This window comes from Chinchilla lanigera, unplaced genomic scaffold (genome assembly GCF_000276665.1).
Source record: "Chinchilla lanigera isolate Chin_1 unplaced genomic scaffold, ChiLan1.0 scaffold00053, whole genome shotgun sequence".
NCBI lineage: Eukaryota > Metazoa > Chordata > Mammalia > Rodentia > Chinchillidae > Chinchilla > Chinchilla lanigera.
In genome coordinates, this window is record NW_004955454.1 from 15,587,139 (window position 1) to 15,609,235 (window position 22,097).

At 39.3% G+C, this 22,097-nt stretch overlaps 1 long non-coding RNA gene across 2 annotated transcripts in view; it reads right to left on the minus strand.

The window, feature by feature from the left end:
- Nucleotides 1–12,023: 12,023 nt before the first annotated feature.
- LOC106149808 overlaps nucleotides 12,024–22,097 on the minus strand; it is a 31,183-nt gene continuing 21,109 nt past the window's right edge. Inside the window, exons 2-3 of one of the 2 annotated variants that reach the window (XR_001236220.1) lie at nucleotides 14,280–14,458; nucleotides 12,024–13,622 (exon numbers count right to left, since the gene is read on the minus strand). This is a non-coding gene — a long non-coding RNA (uncharacterized LOC106149808). Of the gene's footprint in view, nucleotides 13,623–13,742; nucleotides 13,834–14,279; nucleotides 14,459–22,097 lie in introns of those variants that run through there. The other variant, XR_001236221.1, reaches the window with a different exon arrangement.

Below are 22,097 nucleotides of genomic sequence, written 5' to 3' on the forward strand. Positions count from 1 at the left end.
TCATATATTTCAGCCATTTGGTTTTTAATTTTCTTCTCATTGATACCCACTGTATCAACTTTGGGGAAGGTAGGATTTTTTGGAGGCATTTGTTGCCCTGTTTTCTTATGGTTCTACTGCTTTTTACATTTATATGTGTGTGAGGAGTTGGGGATTTTTTAGAGTACTGACTGTTGTTAGTATGGAGATCTCTAACTAGCATCTGCTTCTCAGGCATGCGACCTTGACTTTGGTTGCCTTAAGTATTTATCTATCTCCTAAACCTAGTCAGGTTAGTATGATTAGACCGGGCTGCTGTGCTGTAAAGACAGGATCCTTTCCAGTCATATCAACACCAACAAACACAACCATTCATCACTTACGTACCATAAAACTTGTTTTAATGATTTTACACTTTTATGAATGACCCATAAAGACTATCTGTGATATATATCTCTGTCAAATGGTCAGTAGGAAAAGGAAATAGGAAGGGGAAAGAGAAGGGTTAGATATAAAAGGAGAAAAGGGAAAAACAATAGTTGAAAGAAAGAGGGAAAATTGAACACATAATAATTTTCTGTCTTCAATAGAGGGCTGGCGGAGAGGAGGTTTGAGATAATATTTGGGGAGAAAGAGAAGTGATGCTGAGGGAGGAAATGTAATTGGAGATTTAGGGAAGCTCTGAGAAGGTTGGAGACTGAAAATATGCTGATAGCTTGTCTTAGATCCCTATGCACCATTTTGGAGGAGGTCACCCTCAGTTGCCCATGAAAGGAACTATTTAGATTAAACTTCTGGTTAATTCTTTTCTCCCTTGCACAGATACATATATGCTAAGCATACATATATGCTTCCCTATTTTATTTAGCATATATGAGACCACTTATGCTAAATAAAAGGAGAGGAAAAGAGGGAAGATAAAAGAATAATAAAAAAGAAATGAAAAGTGAGAGAAAAAGGAAACAACAACAACAAAAATCCATATGGTTGCAAAAATGCAAAATTACTGGAAAGAGTCTGCTTGTCCTATTTATGCTGCAGTCCTAGTTCCCCATGTTTACAAGTAAAGAAGCTTTGACCTGGACTGCGCTGGATGGGTTACTGGGTTTAACTTTTTCCCACAACCTTGCCCTGCTCAGCGCATCACTGTGACCACAGCATGCTTCTCCTCACCCTTCTCAGTCTACAGCCCGTTCCCACGGGCCCCTGGCTGATCCTCTCCTACTACCGGTTCATGTGCCTATCCATAGTGATCCGCATGGACAATAAGCATGCCTTCCTACGGCAACCTGCAGCTAGGGATGTTTGATCACAGGGCTATGCCTTTGTGCTAAGATCAGGCACGCTCAGTTCAGTCACAGAGGGCGGTGTAGTGTGGTACGCTTGGTATTTAGACTGCTTCTGATTCTGTACAGGCGCTCTTGATTTCCCTTCTTCCTCACACCAAAACCAATCGCTGCTTCTGTGTTCTCCCTCCACAACCCTCTGACGAATGTGCCGCAGGTCCCACTCTACCACTGTCTGCCCAAGGTGCTTCCTTCCTTGCTTACTGCAAGGTGCCGTCTCCCACCCCATAAAACTGGTGGTGCCTCAGGGTCTTCTTTCAGCTGACACTGGGCAGGCGCCTGATGGTGGGTGGTAGGTTGTGAACAGGGCATCTTGTGGACATCATTTTTCTAGTATTTGGGGAGGGGGGAGAATCAGCATCTGCTCCTGAGCCAGTCTGCTTATTTATTTCTCTAGGAGTTCACTGTTCAAACTAGTTTGCATAAACTTCAGCATAGCTGTGGCTTTCTCGGACTCCTGTGTTCCAAAGCGGTGCAGTTTTTAGTCTTTGCAGTGTTTTTCTGCTCTCTTTCACTCTTCCGTGCTGATGTGGTTCCTTTTCGCCCCTGTATGCTGTCATTCACAGGAACAGAAGGTGCTTCCTTGGGATGCCTGCGGTCACTAAGTGACTTCCTGGGATTGGGACAGTCACTGTTCTAGTTTGTGTGCCACTAGGAGGAGAATGGGAGCTACAGGGCTCCGCCGATGCTGCTGTGGGTAGATTGGACGATTTGCCTGCTCCTATTTGTTTATGAACGGTAGTTGTAGTGGTTCTGGGCATTACCGATGCACTGCTGGAGCGTCTGACAACTGGCAGGTGCCAGGTGTGGAGTATAGATTAGCGCTGTTTATGCCTGGAATTCTCCTTGCCCAACCATTTGACCAGGCAAGGCAGCTCTTCTTCCCCTTCTCCTTTCCTTCTTCCTTCTCTTCCTCTTCCTTCTTTTTCCCTCCTTTCCTCTCTTTCGCTCTTTCTCTTTTTCCTTCCCTTTTTCTTTTCATCCTTCCTCCCTACCTTTTTTCCTTCACATTTTGAGAAACACAGCATATGTCAGCACACAGACTCACAGGTCACAAGGCAGTATTGGGAGATATAGTTAAAGCAGAGAAGAGATATAGGAGAAGCAGATAATTTTAAAATAATTAATAATAGCACCTAAATGGTATTTTATCAAGTGCTTAGTCTAGGTTAAGCACTGTGGTCAGGTCTTTAATAGGATCATGTTTAATTCCTTGGACATCATTTAAAGAGGTATCTCCCTTTGATATTTAAGGAGATGATTCTTTAAGGAGATGAATAACTTGCTGAAAGGCACATCCTGCACCATCTCTCCAGGATTGAAATCCAGGTCTAAATCCAACCTTAGTTTTGACTTTATGTGCTCATTTATCAGGAAGTGCAGAATGTAGGAGAATTTTCCTGCTGCATTAGGAGAAATATGAAAAAGCTGTGTATCCTGGGGGAATTTATAGCACTTCCCAACTTCAGACACTTCTCTTCTAACTGGGACTAATGTCAACTTCACTACTTTTTTGAGGTCTTGAAACTCACAAATAAATGTATTTTGTGAGTGATAAAGTGATGAAGTGGGGAAGGAAGGGCTGTAGATCTACAAAGGACAGACTGAAGGGGTCTGGCCCCAGGAGTCGGTGGGGGGGCTCTGAACTGTCTGGACTGAATGCTGTGGGGTGGCTACAGGGTGGGTGTTTCTGAGTGCTACCAGGTGGTTTTGGTTTGGCTATGAGGTGGGTGTTTCTGTAGCTGCTCTTGGGGAACTGGGTCATGTGAGCTCAGAGATGTCCTAGCAGGCAGGATGTGTGTGACCACGGGGAATGGGTAGTATAGGTAGAATGCTCACATGACAGGATTAAAATTTCAATTCCAGTTGTTTTACTTTTCTTTTCTGATGGAAATCCCCTTTTAATGTATGACTCCTAAATTATTCTAACTTTACAGACAGTGTTCTTCTGAGTACTGCTTCACTTATTCTGTTTTCATCTCTATTGCCTAACGGCAGTCCAGCCATGTTTTACTTCCTGTTTTAAAACAGAGATATGGACTCTATCTATTAGAACCTGAGAGTACTTCCTTAGACTTTCACATGAAGATTAATGGTTTATTTAAGAATTTAGCATCACTCTATGTGTCCTTCTGTAATTCCTAAATATAAGAGTGAAACATCATTTATAAAAAGAAACACAGCCTGGCTGGTTGTAGGTTCTAATAATACTATTAATTAATATTTATTCAGTGCTAAGTGCATATGGTATTTTCTATTTTGCAGGCCGGCAAAGGGCAAGTAGTGATTTTATGGCAAGAAGGGAAGAATTATAAAGCCTAGCTGTGGGCTAAATTGCACAGGGTTGGAAAAGTACAAGCACTGGTAATCAAAATATCTATTTGCAAAGGTCTGTAGAAACTGGCTGGTGCTCAGCAGGCTTGCAAAGGAACAACTCTTACCAAGCTAATCAGATATTCCAGGGTGTATTGATAGAGGTCTTCCTCCATTAAGTGAAAGTCTTCCACATTTCCCTGGGTACTAATTATCAACAGGAACATTTCCATAGCAGTATAAATAAGAGCACAGGTGAAGATTTTACAGAGACGGTGATCTCTGAAGATAAAAAGATAAACAGGAATGCTGTCTGACAGAGGACTGGTCTTTAAATCACGATTTCAGCCAGAAGAAACATAAGAATCCTGGCACAGCATTTTTGAACATGTGGCCGCTACAGCTTCCAACACATCCAAGGAGGGAAGTAACTTAATGAATTTTATTGTGGTTTTCTTGGTTGTTAAAAGTGTCCTCCCATGACCAAAAGTTTGGGCTGCAGCAGAAATGATCACAATGAAGGTAAGAAGGTGGGGAATGAAGTGTGGGAGAGGGCCACCTAGTGCTGCGGGGACCTTAGATGGCATTAGGCTGCAGGAGAGGAGAGTGCATCACACTCCAAAGCGTTCAGAGCCAACTCTGCACTTTCTCAAATTTTCTCTCTTTGGTGGTGTTCCTAAAACAGAGGTGGCCCTCCTTAGGACAAAAGTGGCTCTGCCTACTCAGGAGGTTCTGGGAAAACAACAAGAGGAGGGGTAGGCAGGATGGCCCTTGTGGAGGTGCGAGGAGACAGAGGGGGGCTTGGCTCATTTTCTGGTTACGGGCGGTGTTGCGATGGTGCCGAGGAGGCCCCTCCTCTGGCCAAAGCTCAGGGAGGGCACAGTGCCATCTGGGCTCAGCTGGTCCTCGGCTTCCTGCTGTCTGTTTCAGTCTTCCTCTCAGCAGTCATGGGGTGCAGAACTCCTGGGTCAGCCCATAGCACATGTGCTCTGGTTTGTAGACTCCTGTGAGATGTTCATCCTGGTCACAGTTCCGATATAGCTCTTGGTATCTAGGTTATGAATATCTGCCACTTAATCCCCAACGAATTAAGCAAAGGTGGAGAAAGGGAAAGCCCTTTCCCCTTGCATTCGACAGCCCCAATTCCCTGAGATACTCGGTAGGAGCCTAAATGCTTGCCTTTCCTTGGTTAAGCCCTGGTTTATGTGACATCTGGCTGTAGGCCCTTCCCAAGTTCAGTATCCAGAGTGCAGAAAAGGGAGAGTAGTTAAATATGCACATTCTAGTTTCTCCATCCATTTTATTCTCCACAGGGGTGTGTTATAATGATTCCCAAGAGTCAGTGGTAAATGGGATCTCTTATGTGTACAGTTCATTTAGCACCAGGAAGAGTGCTCTGGTCAAATGCAGTGTGTAAGTTAGTGCCCGGCTCTGGTCGCTGCGTGCCTCACACAGGCTGCCCTAGTCTGGGTGTGGAGTGTTACCTAAGGTCCACAAGCTGCATCCGCCTGCGGTGTACTGGAGAGCCATGGAACCTCCAGGAGGCACAGCCTTGGGGAGGATGTCAGGTCACTGAGGGTCGCTGTGAATGTGCCCTTGAAGGGGGCACGGGGATCTCCAGTGCTATCTGTCTCTGTACTTACAGCTACCGTGAGGAGAAAAGGCCTCCTCTGTCACGGGCTCCTGCTGGGATGTCCTGTGCTGTCACAGGCTCAAAGTATTAGTGCAAAGTGACTGTCACAGAGCCCGTGAGACCGAGAGGCACAATGAGCCTACTTGTGAGCTGGTTTGTGTCAGGCATTTGTCACCGTGATGGAAAACTCAGTCACGCGGAAGGGACAGCTGCTGAGAGCCCAGTGGGGGCGACCTGGTGGGGCAGGGGAGGAAGGTGGAGAGCAAGTGGCTCTTGTTTCCATTAACGTTTGCCTTCTTTTTCTTTTCTTCTTCATCTCTGGAGGAATTATATATTTTAAAAATTCTAGTAACTTCATTATATAAACATAGGGTGAGAATGAAAAATCAGCTACCAAGTATTAATGAAAAGGGTCCTAAATTGCTACTAGGCATTACCTTTTCAAAATCGTGTTCGATAGCTGGGTTTTTCTGAGTGTTACACTGAGTTATTGTAGATGTTTCAGAGTTTTTATTTGAGTCTTAGAGAACTGAACTTGCCTCTCCCTCTGCTAGCCGGATGCGTGAACCTCCAATGAGGTATCCAACAGCAGCAGCGTGCTGTCGTCTGTGGAGTTAATCCCATAAAATGGAAATAAAGCCACAGGGAGAAACTGTGACTACGACAGAGGCAGTTAAAAGGCATCGTCAGAACAAGTGAAATCTCCTTCTTTTGTCTTTAAGTTTGTATAAATTCCACAGAGCCAGGAGAGGACCTGACAAATGTATCTAGAGATTTAAAATTTCAGTTAAAACTGAGTCGCCTGGGTGATTTGTGCATTGCTAAATTAAAAAAAGAACTTACTCTTGAGGTTTATTATTTTCTATCAAAAATTTTTTACTAACCCAAGAGCTGGGGTAAGGATTTTTTTTTCTTGGGATTACTTCAAAATTTACTAACAAACAAACAAACAAATCTCTGAGACTCAAGTTTCATTGGAGGAAAACTAGTATAGTCTTATATCTAATCAAAATTCTCCCAAGAGTGTTCAGTTTCAAACATAGGCAAAATTATATCCAAACAAAGATCCTGGGGAAAGTGACTGCTCATTGAGGTCAGAACTGCAGAGCAGGAAGCAGAGCTGAGTACTATAACATACCCTCTGGTATACTGGGCATCCTCTGAGGTACATTACATATGTTATTTCATCACTGACGGATACATGAAGCTCTGAGGGTAACTTGTCCTGAACTATATTGCTAATAAATACTGTAGTTGGGATTTAAGCCAAGTTTATTTGACATCAACACCCATGCTATTTCCAGCATAGGGATGAGAATAAAGGGAAATCTTAGGTCAGTAAAGAATGTTGTAAGAAAACAGGCCCATTGCCAGTGTGAGTGTGTGTGTGTGGTTTACCTCTCCGGATTGATGGCTCCATGGAGAATAGGTGGGTTAAGGCCTAATAGACTAGGGGGAGATAAAAAGCTGTGGAAATTCCTCAGGGTGAGGACCTGCTCACCACCAGAAATCAGAATAATGCCAGAAGCCTCTGACTCTTCAGACTAAATCTGTGATTCGTGAAGATTTGTTTAATGTTTTTCTACACGAAGAGGTGACAACTTGGGAAAGCCATTTCTCCACAGGTTGGGCTAAGGCTCCAAGAGTGGATCAAAGATAATGGCTTCCATTTAATCTCTCAGTAACATCTGCGTTTAGAAGGCATCTGGGTAGATCTGCTCTCTGCATAGGTCATGTGAGGTGTCACCTTTGTTTCAGTGTTAATACTTAGACCCTCTTCTTCCTGGCAAATGACCATGAGCACTAACTGATACCTGCCAACCACTAGGAACTATCCCTTTTTTCTTCTGAGAGAGTAAAATTTACAAAACTGACTACAGTTTTCCCTGCTGAGAGATATGATACACACTGTCAAAGTTTCTTAGTGCTTCAGTGAGTTTCCTTGGGCATAAATTTTGTTTGCCTGATAAGCTTGTTGGTTGCATAATATATAAACTCCCATGTGTCGGCTTCAGCAACCACACAGGGCCTGCTGACGACCAGCTCTGTCACACTGTCTTTATCCTTCCATGAGGGATTTGGGCTTAAGGATCCAGAGCTGACCATCTTGAACGCTTTTAAAACTGTGTCTCCAGAGAAGAAAACATTAAAAAATGAAAACAAATATCTAGTTACAATCAGTACAGTTACTCTCAAGTGCAGAAAGTTCTTGCAAGCTGTAATTTCTTCTTTGTAAATCATATTGAGTCATGCTTGGTTCTTGAATGGGTGTGAACGAAAAGTAAAAGTGCTGGTAACTGCCACGCTCCCATCAGCCCCATGTTAAGTGCTGTTCTATCTTACTTACCCCACAAATTTCTAAGTGAATTGAACATGAAGATGATTATTCCTATTAAGAGCAAGGTTCCTGGCCAAACCATATATCATTGTTAAAGGAAAAAATTCAGTGATGCTTGTAATACAGAGTGAGGCAGACTTTATTAAAGATTGTTACAATAAGTGCAGGGGTCATGGCAATGAGGTTTTGCAGCAAGGAAGAGAGATTTGGCTCAACAATAAATATAGCATGGGTTGGTGGGAATTTATAGCCAAGTAGGTATCAGTGGATGGGAAATTACAAGGAGGAAACGCCAGGAGTAGGAGGGATTCTGGCTAAATTGTCCTAAAAACATTTTTTGTGTAAAGGCAAGCCAAGGTGACTAGACATCCCTTGGGGAATGGTGGAGGAGGTGGCCCCTTATCAGATATCAGGAATGACTTCATATGGAGGGGTGGTTAACGGACTAATATAGTTCAAAGGAAAGAAGGATGTATCTTATTTCCTTAAGAGAGAGGACAGACAAATTTTTTTGCTTCCCCAAACCTTTGTCAGGTTCCAGAAAGCTCTCCTATTCCTATTCCTATTCCTATTCCTTGTAAAATCTACTTTTAGCGAAGTTCTCACCTGGTGAGGTAGTTTAGCAAGAACCCCCTTCCTCAATATCTGACCACCTTGATATCCGACCAGGACCAGGTCCCTCGTCTTCCACCATCCCTACGAGCTGTCTGATTACTCTGGCCTGTTTTCTGAAAGAATCCTATTAGGTCGGTTGAGGCAGAATTCCCGCTACTCCTGATGTTTCTTCTCAGTAATTTTCCATGCACTGCCTCACACTCCATTCCTTGTCTATACATTCTTGTGTGCCAAGCTGTAATTTAAACTGGACCCAATTCTACACTGAAGTCTTTGCCCCCTATTGCAGGTAGTTCTGAATATGATGTATTTACTCTGCTTTAACTACTGACCAACTCTGCTTTATTTTTTCTTTGGAAACTTCGTAAAAGAACACAAAGTAGTTTTAAAAGAGGTGTCTTAGCTCAGGATACCATAACAAAGATCCGGAGATAAGGTGGCTTAGAAACAACAGAAATTATTTCTCAGATTTCTTCAGGGTAGACTTTCCAATCAAGCTGCCAGCATGGTGGTGTTCCGGTGATCCCCCACCTGACCTAATTATCTCCCAAAGGTCCTACCTCCTAACTGTATTGGCTATTAGAATTCAGCAAATGAATTTGAGAGGAGTAAAAACACCCAATCTCTAACAGGGATGAAAAGTCAGAACCGGTATTTCCGGCAGCAGCTCCTCCCTGTGGGTTTTCAGGAAGTAGTTTTCCTCTTTCCCGTCTGGCTTCAGTCCCACCCCCTTTACCACCTGGCTCCGCCCTCCCTCCTCCCCCTCACTCCCTTCTCAGTTGCTGGACTTACCGGGTTGTCCTAGGGCCAAGACCGAGGAGCTTGTTAATTTTTGCATTAGGTTTGCTACAAAATGATAGTGACCTCATGGATCTAAAGAGAACAATTTGTTATTTAGTTATTAAAATATAGTTTTACAATAATCAGTGCTAGGTTTTCCTCTGTTAAGTGGAAGTGTTAATGTGCTCTACAAATTGCATTTCTAAATCACAAATCAACAGATTTTATGTTTAGAAGTTTTTCACCTGTGTTTATTTACTATTTCTTTTTTTTTTTTAAATTTAAATTGCTATACCACATGGCACAGAGACATTACTATACAGAAAGCAGCTAAATAATTACCAAGGCACAATAGCCCCTTTGCAGACTGTCTTTCTGTATTTGATGGGAGAATGAGACTTCAATGAGAGGTCAATCTGAATAGGAACCGTAGATAACAAATACCGTGCCTACATCCTTAATCATCTCCATGGATAATAAGCAGAATTAAAGGAAATTTCATGAATAACATTGCTTCTTCTCATTAAAATTTCAAATTATGTTTGAAAATTACCTCTGATTTATTTAAAATATGAGCAAAGTTTTGCATAAACTCTACATGCAACATCACTAGCTCACTCAAGTCCCTTGTCACAAGTGAAGTCGAAAGGGTATTTGAAATTGTAGCTGAATATTAGAAAAATGAAAATTTTTCCTCTAGTGTAATTGTAGGTTCTATCTTCCTTGAACTTTTATGAGATGAGGTGCTGTAAAATAAGATGAAATCATAGGCTCAGGGAGTCTTCAGAGCTAATAAAAGAGTTAAGGTTGAGCCTCATCTTCTCATTTTGAGGAACAGAATCCAGAGTTAAGGGCTCATTCAGGATCACCCAGGTAGACCAGCAGACTTAAATCCCACCATGCAAGAGTCAGTCCCAAGCACTTCCTATCATGTGTGTACTCCATGCACGGCAAAGGGAGAACTTATATACATTTTCCTTTTCAATTCTTTTGCTTCTGCCATCATTTAAATTACCATCATCTATTGTTAGGTATAGTTGAATTCAGTCCTTAATATTATGTGACACCATGCCAACTGCATAATTAAACATTGTATTGGCCTATTAGCAAAAAACCCCCCAAATTTGCATTTATTCTTTCTAAAATTACAACTAAACTATCTATCATTAAATAGCACAATTCTCCTTAAGGAAAATCACTTTAGTAATGTGTTTAAATAGGCACTCAGTAGAAGTTTGAAGAGATAATGAATAGATACAGTTTTTTGTTTTTTGAAAGAAAATGAAATGGTTTGTATACACTTCTCTATTTAAATTCATTCTCTACACAATTGCTAGATTTCCTTTAAAATGTGCATCTGGTTGTCCTTGTCCTCTCAGAAAGCATTCCTACTGTCCAACAGACCAAGTTCCAGCACTTCAGGGTAGCATAAGCTCTCTCTCTTTGCTTTGTAGATGGCCACCCTCTGAATGTGTCCACACGTAGGATTCTCTCTGTGCCTACCTCCGTGGTATTTCCCCTTGTATACAAATTTCCATTCCTTATAAGGACAGCAGTCATATTCACTTAGGGCCATGCCTCATGGCCTCATTTCAACTTACTACCTCTTTAAAAGCCCTGACTCCAAACCCAGTTGCATTCTGAGGCTCTGGGGGTTAGAGTTTAACATCCGAATGGGGTTAATTCAGTTCATAAGCACTGGACAACCTAGAAAACGTCCTGATCTCTATTCACATCCATTTCCCTTCCAGTTCTAGGGCTCTTATCTTTATGGTGAATCTACTTAGCGGTTCAAATACTGATGATCCCTGAGAGGTACAGGAGGTGACCTGGCCCAGTAATGTTTTGGGTCCAAGTTGTTCTCTATTTGAGTAGCATTTGCTTTTCATATACCATTTCCTAAAGGCCATGTTTTCACCAGAGTTTATAGCAGAAGACCTTAAAGTAATTCTTTCCAACTTATAACTTTTTGCTTGAAAATGCGTTGAATGTGATTATCTGAAACCTTGGGAATCTTGGCTAGCATTCCTAAAATGACCATGAGCTTGGACAGCAGGTGCATCAGTCTTCCAAAATCTGTATGGCATGAACTTGACTGGCTTATAGTGATTCATTCGTATGTATTGCATTCTGCATCTGAGAATCTGATCTTCTGGCAGAAATGTCTTTTGGTTGGATTTTGCGTTATTTATGCATTAGAAATTATCATTCAATATTGACCAAGTATATTTGCTTTAATACAAAGTCCAGAAGTAACTCAGTTATAGATTAAATAATTTTGCCGGAGAGGAGAAAGTAGAAAGACTATAAATATTAATAAAATTCATTATTTCAGCTCAATGGCTGTTTCCATTCTTAGAATAATTCATCTACATTTCTAATCCAGCATCAGTTGGAGGGCTTGGGGGTCATAAATAATTTAAGTAATTTCAGAAAATGAGAGTTTATTTCAAATTTCCCCTATTAAGAAGCAATGTGCTAAAAAGCACAATGAGAAAACATGTGCTGTTGCTTTGTTTTTAAAACAAATAGAAATTCATGTTCACTCAGTCTTCAAAGACATCTGAATTCTCAGCATAAATTACAGCACTGTTACTCTGTGACAGAAAGCAATGTAACCTCCTCACTGATTAAAATTATAATTTAGTAAAATGATTAATATATTTTCACTGGAAATTATAACATGCAATTGCCTATGCACTCTTTTTCAAGCCTAATTCATTCTAAAACAAGCAATTATTAGTAATGACAATTATGTAAATGGCCAGTAATATCATTTCATAAGATTCATCTTCCCAAGAAACTAATTAAATTTGAACAGCAAAAAATACTCTAACATAAATGAATAAAAAGTTTATTTAAAAATATTATATTTACTAATTTAATCTGTTGACTTAGCCATGTTTTTTTTTTCTCAAATTGGATAGTAATGTAGCATAGATTAATGACTTCAAAGTTGAACTGAATCTGGATAAATTAAAATGACAGGCTTTTAGTTTATATCATTTAATTTATTGCTTCAAAATTTTGCAAGGGAACAAAATGAAAATTACATTTTTCTACACAGTGTAATGAGTGTCACTTTTATTTTAGTTTTGTTATCAAAATGGTGCCTTTACTACAGGAATCATTCTTAAAATTGAAAATAAATTTGTGGAGTATATATGTGCTACCTTGCAGTGAGTGAATAAAATCTTCGCAGAATTTTATCAATTAAAATTTTTTACCCAAAAGAAATCAATATTCATAGTGGCTTTCACTTTCAAAATTTCCTAATGTTATGAAATAGAAGGTAGAATTTGGAGTTGAAGGATAATAGTTGAGAATTGCTATTTGAGTGTCTTTGTTGTCTGATCTTTATTAACATCACCACAAACTTTGTTTTTAAAAAATTGCTCTTTCTGTCTTAATTTTTCCAGCGTGACTTAAAGGTAGCATGTACAGAACAAAACCTCGTTGAGTTCACCAGAATCTTATTATATGCAGGGAATAGAAGCGCATGTCTTTAAGTACAAATTCTACTATATTCTCACAAAAGAAAAATTTCTTGGCTATAAAGTCCTATGACTTTTGAATCAAAAAAGGAACTTAAAAAAGCCTACTTACTTTCTCATTCTTTCTTAATTAATTCATTTGTCAAATGCAGGCGAAGTTCTCATCATGTGTCAGCCTTAAGGTCGAGCTCTGGGAACACACAGATTGTGAAAGAGAAGTCCGCATCTCAGACTCAAGCGTTACTCGTGCAGCGAGGTTGTAAGAGGTGAAGGTCCAGGCTAGGACTGTCCAGTGACGGAGCACCGGCTCCAGAGCAGCCCTCTGGTTTCAGGCTGCAGCACCGCACAAGTAATGACTTCAGGGTCCCAGGGGAGCGCACCCACCTCTTTCTCCTGGAAGACCGCGCAGGTATCTCCGCGATGACCCCACCGCCCTGGCTCTCCTCCGGGAGGGTCTGGTCCGGGCAGCCTCTCACGGAAACCATGAGCTCTGCAGCCTCCAGAGACGAAATATTGGTGCAACCCAGTGGAGGGTGGTTAAGGATAAGCCATACCGTTAGGAGGCAACTTTCCTCTTAGTAATACCTACGTCAAGTTCATAGTTTGGTTAATAAATGACTTCCAAAGCTTTCCCGGCGCCGCTCTTCTCTGCTGCTGACAGCGGCGGGTTCCTGAGTTTCGGTATACCTCTTCTTGGAACTTGTACAGTTTTATTTCCAAGATTTTCTCTCACTTTTGTACCTTTGAGTCTTGTGTACTTGACCGTCTCACCCAAAGTTTACTTCCATCCAGACGCTCCTGGCCTCCCTGCTCTGCCCTGGTCTCTGGGCAGCCGCTGTCTCACCCAGGCCTGTAACGGTGCTGCGCAGTCCGCGCCGTGTCTCACGGCCCTCGGAACGCCCCTCCTTCACCCTCCTCCCTCAAATCCACTGCACATTCTGCTCCGTCCGGTTTGGCTCCCCAGCCCCCCGCAGAGCTGGGCGCAGCTTACTAACATCCGTCGAGCGAGAAGGAGGCCGTAACACCAGTGCGCGAGTCGCCTGACCCCAGTGGATTGGGCTCTGTCTGTGACCGTTCTCAGATCTCTGTGCGGAGTGCCTTCTTCTGGGGCCCTGCGTCTGAAACTGAAGAATTCGACTGATGGTAATGTCAGAAACTACCATTTCAACAGCTTGGGCTTTAAAGATCTAAAGATCTAAAATATTACTGTATTTACTTTTGTTGACTGCATACATTTACTTTTTTTGACGGCATATGCTTATGCTGTACAATGTAACATTTTGCTTTGCTGGACTAAGCAGAAGTGGTAGGCTGTGAGTCAGAAAAAAAAGAAAGCTGAAACAAGGAACAAAAAGTAGAAGGGTTATTTTGAGGTGAACTTTTTTTGTCTGGGTTAAAATGGGGGGCGTCCTTATCTCAGATTGACTAGGCCTCTTTGGATTGGCTGCTGTGAATCTCCTATGCTTCCTTCTTTATAGCTGGCTTATGGGTAAGTTTAGTTTGAGTGTATGGCACTTGGATGAGTTTCTCAGGGCTGACTTGGTCTAGTCTTTGGAGAGCTACTGTAGGAGCTCACTTCAGAACAATAGATACTAAAAATTTTGTTTAGCAATTCCCCACCTTTGATCAAACTTTTAGCTTGTACTAAGAGATTTGATCAAAATTTATGGCATGAATATCACTCCGAGTTATCGGCGTGGCAGATTTATCTTTGTCTTGGTGTGGAACTCCTGAAGCATGATGTGGAATTGTGGGAAGAAAATACCCTTTCTGTTACTCACCCTGTCTGTGTTGCTCTAAACACGGTGAGACAATATGTCCTGTCAGTGACAGCTGTGACCATGTGAGACCCGGAGAGGATGTAAGTGCTCCAGGGAGGTCACAGCGAAGACTGCTGAGAGGCCAATACCAATAGACTGGAGGATTTTTCTTTATCCCAAACTGCCATAAACCAAATCAGCTAAAATAAACAAAAGAAAAGCAAAGGTTAACAGCTACAACAAACTGTGAACTTGGTCTGAGTCCAGAGTGAGGTTAGCTGAGAAGATGTCTGGATTTGAACTTGAAGAATATTTTAGTTTGAATATTGTAGTTTGAAAGCCTTGGACTGTGGAGTTAGGCCGTTGGGAGAACTCCTTGAGTAGCCCACACGTCAGAGGAGGGACGGCTCCTGAAACTGACATAAAATGACAAGCACTAGCCTCTAGGTCCTCAGAAAAGGGAGGTCTTGTGCCGGGTGATTCCAGTTTAGAGATGTGGGAGAAGACTAGCCATGAGTTTGGAGTGTCCTAGGAAGACACTGGTGGGAACTATAAGGTGCACTCAAAATACACGGTGGATATTTAAATTAAACCCTCTTGGTATGATGTGGGCTGTTGGTTTGTTATAGATAGCTTTCATCAGACTGAGGTATAAGACCCTCTATTTAGATATTTTTAGGGTTGAGTTTGTCAAACGGTTTTCCTGCATCTATTGAGATAATCATATGGTTTGGTCCTTGGTTCTGTTTATGTGGTGCATTATGCTTATTGATTCGCATATGTTGAATCATCCCTGAATCTTTGCGATGAATCCTACTTGGTCATGGTGTATTTCTATTTGATAATTTGCTGTATTGTGTTTGCCAGTATCTTACTGAGTGTTTTTGCATCTATGTTCATTAAGGAGATTGGCCTGTATTTCTCTTTCTTAGATGGATCTTTCTCTGGTTTTGGTATCTAGGTAATGCTTACTTTCAGGAATAGCTTCCCTTTCAGTTTCATTAAAGAGTGTGAGAAGTAGTGGTATTCAATCTTCTTTAAAGTTCTTATAAAATTCAACAGTGAATCTCTCAGGACCTGGGAATTTGTTGGTCATTTTTTATTATGCTTTAATTTCATTGGATGATATTGGATTATATAAAATTTTTATATCTTCTTGATTCAATAGTGGTAATTCATATGTATCTAGCAATGTGTCCATTTCTTCTGAGTTTTTTAATTTAGTAGAATATAAATTCTTAAAGTAGGTACTGATCACACTAAATGACCAAAAACTGAAAGCTTTTACTCTAAAATTAGGAACAAGACAAAGATGTTCACTATCACCGCCCCTGTTCAATATATTCTTGGAAACATTAGCCAGAGCAATTAGAAAGAGAAAGAAATATAAAAGATATGGACAAGAAAGGAAGAAGTTGAATTATCCTTACTTGCAAATGGCATGGTACTCTATATACAAGACCCCAAAACTCTACCAAAAGACTCTTAGAATTAATTACCAAATTTGGTAGCATAGCAGGGTACAAAGTCAGTTCTCAAAACTCAACAGCATTCCTGTACATGAATTTCAAACTCACTGAGAGAGAAATCAGGAAAACAACAGCTTTCACAATAGCATCAAGAAAAATGAAATACCTAGGAACAAACCTAATAAAGGACATGAGAAACTTTCCATTGCAAACTACAGTACTCTGAAAAAGGAAATCAAAGAGGATATAAGGAAACAGAAAGACATCCCCTGTTCTTGGATAGGCAACACTAATACAGTGAAAATGACTAGACTTCCAAAACTTTTATACGGATTTAATTCAATTCCAATCAAAATACCAGTAACATACCTCATAGAACTAGGGAAAACAATCCTGAAAGTCACATGGAAGCAGAAGAGACTTAGAATAGCAAAAGCAATTCTTGGCAACAAAGGGAAGGTAGGGGGCATTGCACAATCCCTGACTTAAAGTTATACTACAAAACTTCTGTGATTAAAAACTGCATGGTACTGGCAAACAAACAAGCAAAAACAGACCCAAGGATCAATGGAACAGATTAGAAGATGCAGAATCAACTCCAAACATAGTCACCTTATCTTTGGCAAAGGGGCCAAGCACATTCACTGGAGGAAAGATAACCTCTTTAACAAATGGTGCTGGGAAAATTGGTTTTACACATGCTAGACTGAACCTAGACCTGTATGTCTCAACATTCACTAAAATAAAATTGAAATGGATCTATAATCTAGATACAAAGACAGAAATACTTAATCTTCTGGGAGAATAGGTAGAACTCTCAAAGACATATAGGTCAAGGCAAAGACTTTATGAATAAGACCCCAGTCTCACAGGAAATACTACATAGAATCAATAACTGGAATCACATCGAATTAAAAGGCTTTTGCACAGTGAAAAAAAACACAAACAGAGTTAAGGGACAGTCCAGAGAATGGGAAAAAAGTTTTACTAGCTCTTCCTCAGAGAAGGACTCACATCTAATATATATATATTAGAACTAAAAAAAAATTAGATCTCCCAAATTAAAACACCCAACCCCAATATGAGCATCTGAAGTGAATAGACACCTCTCCGATGAAGAAGTAAAAGAAGCAAATATATATGAAAAATGTTCAACATCACTGGTCGTTCAAGAAATGCAAATTAAAACAACACTGAGATTCCATCTCACCCTAGAAAGAATGGCTACCATCAAGTAACTCACCAATAACAAATGGTGGTGGTACCATGGAGGGAAAAAGTCCTTCTCCACTGTTGGTATGAGTGTAACTTGTTAGAACAACTATGGAAATCAGTATGGGGATTCCTCAAAAAACTAAAACTAGAAGTTCCATTTGATCCAACTGTGCCCCTTCTTGGTATCTTCCTGAAAGAGTTAAATGCATCATACCACAGTAATACACACATCCTCATATTTACAGTGGCCAAATTTTTCCAGCTAAATAATGGAAACAGCCCACATGACCATCGACAGGTGAATAAAAAAATGTGGTGTTCATATACAATGTGTATAAATTTATAGACTACTCTGCCATACAAAGGATAAATGTGAGTCATTTTTAGGTAAATAGACGCACCTGGAGAGTATAATATTAAGTGAAATAAATCAGACAGACAAGTTTCTCTTGCGTGAAAAACCCAAAGAGTAAATAAGGACAAAAATGGAGGATAGATATTGGGAAGTAGGAAGAACGTGTTCAAATGGGAAGGAGAACAAAGAAACAGGTAAAGGGAAGGAAGGAAGTGAAAAGGGATAAAGAAAAAGAAAATGCAAGGAAGAAAATGAAAACAAAGCTTTGGTAAATAGGGAGGGGAAGAAGGGTTTAAGGGAGGCAAGGGGAATGGGAAAAATAGAAGAAGTAAGACATGTTATGTACAGGTACAGATCTCCTATGCCATGTGGTCATTATGTATGGCAAATATGTACTCATAAAAATTTAAAAGTCAGTTAAAAACTTTTATTACAGCAAGCTGTTTCCCTTAAAATACTACCCCTTGCTTTGAACATGTGGATCTCATTGTTCTTGCTACTTCCAGTTCTGGAGTTTCTCTTTCATGAATGTCTTCAGGAGGTGTGATGAAAATATAGTGATTATCATGTAATAGAAAAGTGGGCCCATGGAAACGTTAGGGTGTGTCCTCATCCACTTATTTTACTTTATGTGCGACTTTATTATGGCTCTTCCCCAAAGTTAAGATGACTACATTAGGTAAGTAATTTGAATTGATTCAGAACATCGAGGTAGCCAGGAAAACACCGCTAAAGATAGAAAAGAGGACTTCTAGAACCACTTTAAAAAGTGGCAGGAATGTTGTATAGGTGTGTTAGAAAGCAAGGTGAGTATTTTGGGGCAGTTGGGATAGATGGGGTACTATGTTTTTTAGTTTAAATTTTAGTTTAAATTTTTAGTTTAAATTTTAAAAAATTTAAACATCCATTGCAGTTTTCATCACATACTGTAGAAGAATTCAGAATCCAGAATCCAGTCCTGTTCACAGGTAGATAATAAAGTCTCAGAAATAACAAACAGGGCTACAGTCTAATAACAGATACACCATAGCTTCCTTCTTAAATATCTTCTTCCTCTACAGCTGCCTCCATTTTCACCCAAATTAATGATAGTAAGATCTATTTATTTGTACACTGAATGTCTCATTAAAGTTGGTCTGATTATTCACATAAGTAAGTCCAACAAGAATATTAATTAGATAGACTCTTTTAAAGTTTAGTTTGCTAGAACTTTTGAAAAAAAATCTCAGAGTAAACTTTTAAAATACTCCTGAGGTCGGAAAAGTAAACCAAACTCTCACCATCAGACTTTGTCTGCAAGATCTATAAATTTGGATGAATTTCTCTTCTCTTGAAATAAAAATCTAAACATTTGTAATATTCTTTCACTTATTACATTGGGCTTGGAAACTCTTAAAGCCAGGTAGTGTATGTACATTCTCAAAGGTGCGGTCATATTATTAATCTTTCCAATAGTGTCATGTTATAAAGAGAATAAATTCTTTTTGAACTCATGCAAATAACTATATTGTCATCAGAATAAGAACACTAGCAGTTTTTGAATTCTGGAGAAAGCAGCTAGAGAAAAAACAGCAATTGTTTCAATTCTGTTCACAAAGGTATGCTTTGCCAAAGTGCTATAGTCTGTAGATAGTTTATGCTAAAAGGGAAGAAAAAGTTTCCTCAAATCTGGATAATGAAAAATTAGGAAAATTTCAAGTACAAAGGCATAAAAATCTCTTAATTGTTCCTGATTATATGTTTAGTTCTTGATTTGCTTGATTTTTGGTTATCAAGTTTCATGGATTCACAATTTATCAGAAACATATAAATCCTTAGTACAATGATTTAATCTTAAATTATCTCAGAAACCTTTACACATCAGAATCCTTTTCATGAATCCCCTCGAAGTTGAAACCCTTTAAGTTATGTCTGCTTGCAAAAGCTTTCATGAAAATACTAACATGAAACAATTAGATGTCTGTGGATGACAAGATTTAAAGTGGCAAAGGTCAAAAATTGATGAGAGTTCGTTATAGGAATGATACAGTTGACAAGGAAATCTTGTTATTTCTATGGTGTAAAACATTTTAAGATAACAACCAAAATTCTGACTGACAGTATTTTACCAGGACATATATTTCTTGGAATTTTATGCAATTTCTGGGACACTAATATTAATAATATCTGTAGGTATAACTTAAAGTAGGTTTAGCATTATTTATTTGACAATGCTTCCTACATAATCATCAGAGGTATATACAGAAACATAGCCAAGGTTACCTTACTTCCTACATTAAGGTACTTCCTACATTAATCAGCCTACATACTTTTACTTTAATATCTCTTTTTTACAAGGCGGGAGGCAAAATTCCTTTGAGACTTTTAACAGGTCCTCCAGAACATCTCAAAGTTAAAGGACAAAAAGTTCAAATTAGAATTTGATTTTTGGGGACGTTTGTCAAGAACATTTAAAACCAATAAGATCACAGGAAACTGTGAAACAATGTTCACTTAATCAGAATAATTAAAAGACTTCAAAGGCAAGCACAGAGAATTAATGGAAAAAGTTAATCTTCCTATTAAAAGAATACAGAGGTGTCATCTTTCTTAAGTAATAAAATTTCTTTGGAAACCATGTAAAGTATTGGAAATTATTTTGATAAGTGATCCCCGTCATTGTTTTTAAGTAGATCACTCAAAGAAAAACATTTTAAGAGAGATCAATGCTCCAAGAAAACTTTGTTACTTTACAGAGACAAAACTCATGTTTAGATTTCTATCCATGTATTTTTAATATCAAGGCTTACTAAGTAAAGTTTCGTATTTTCTATTGCTTTTTTTAAAATTATTTTTTATTCTCTTTAATGGTTTGATCAATCTTGCATTCTTATACCTGGTAGTCTGAGCAACTTCACTGAAAATAACAATGTGCAATACAACCATCACTGTTAATTCTTATCATTTGTTCTGAAACCCTGTATCATTTTTATTATTTTTGCTTTGTTTTGTTTTTGTTTATGTTGTTGTTATTTTGTTGTTTTTTAATCTCTTTAAAATAAAAAAATGAAAATATTAAGGCTTAAATCTTTATGGTCTCAGATGTGTACAAAGATATGTCAGTATTTAGAGTCAGATTTTGCCAAAAAAAGGTAAGATTCAATGAATTATTTCCTTTGAGGGAACCTCACAATTGTTGTAACCACTTGAAATCTTTTGTGGGATATAAACAGAAACACTTACCCAAAAATATAGCACTGAGTATATAGGTAAGTATCAGACCCCAGGCTTAGCATGCAGCAGGACCTGGGTTCCAACTCCAGCATCACCAAAAAATTACACGTTTGTACATTATATATTTATATGAAGTGATATCTTTATACAAAAATATTACTAACAAGTTTTTGCTATCTTGGTCATTTTGATTTCTCTGGCTAGATGGAGTATAGTGGCTGGAGTAACATGACATTCTAGATTGGTAGTTAATTAGATAAGTGAAAGATAAAAGAGCAAAGCATTCATCACATGGCACATGATGAGAACCAGCATATTTGTGCTTATTGTTGAAGTCAAATGAGACACAGACCACACTCAAGGTGGTGACCTGTAGCAGTCCTACAAGGCCAGTAAGTATAAGTCCCTTTGGTTGTCATCTCACCTCAGCTAAGAAATTGATTAATATGTCTTTGTGAAAGATAAGCAATAGAATATTCTTTAAAAACTTCAATACTGTGTGGAGTAAAAGGTTATTTTATTTTATTTTTTTACTCATGAGGAATTATTCTTATTTTTCTAATTTAATTGAAAGTTCTTGCAGGACACAGATTACACTTTATTCTTACAATACACATAGTGAGCTTAAATATCTCATAAAGATCCTGGAAATAATTTGCACTTGATTGTGATATCTTTTAACTTGATCAGAGTTATAAATATCCATAAAATCAATGAGTTTAAAGTAAGTAAATGATAGAGTCTAAACAGTCGTAACAGAGGAAGCTGAGTAATTTTTAAGTGCAAGCAATCCAGAAGCATGTTAAGTAGACACTTCATTAAGCTCAGGAATCTGTAGATCAATGTACAAGATAGATTGATAAATGCACAGAGTACAGTGTAGTAACAAATGTCATAGGGATGTAAATGTTATGCTGAAGTAGAGTCTGGAAATATTTATTCAGGAAAACATGAGCAGCAGGGCAAAGATTATGTTGGTAGAGCTTTTTATAGTCAAGTGTGTTTTACATACATTTTCATCACATTTTGTCTTAATCTCTCTTGCAGAAATCAGAGAAGCATCACAATTTGCATTTCAATGGGGAGGAAAATGAAGGTGGGAGGTGGAGGTGATCAGAGGTCACACGGCTGCGAAGTGCCAATCTCTAATAAGTCTCACCTGTTCCCACGCAGGAATCAGAGGACACATCCTTGAGGCGAATCTGTGCCTTTCAAAGCAGAATGGCTATGCCTGGCAGCTGAGTAACCCGAGAGACGAGGACAGTGCTCTCAAGCAAGGGTACCAAGACCGCGGAGAAATGGAGTCACAATTTATAAATTCATTGGTTCTTACAAGCAGGGTAGATGTGCTTCCTCAACAGTCATTACAGCTTCCAGGGAGGAGACAGAGCAGTCCGAGAGATTCTGCTCAACTATCATGGTTGTCGCCCCCAGGCCATCGTGAAAGTGAACATATCATGGAGGTCACACTAACTGGGTGGAAATAAACTATGCCAGGGAAGAATCAAAGGACTCTTCGGATTCAAAGATGTTCAAAGAAGAAGCATAAGACGATATTAGTAGCTGTACAGAGTTCTTAGATGAGAG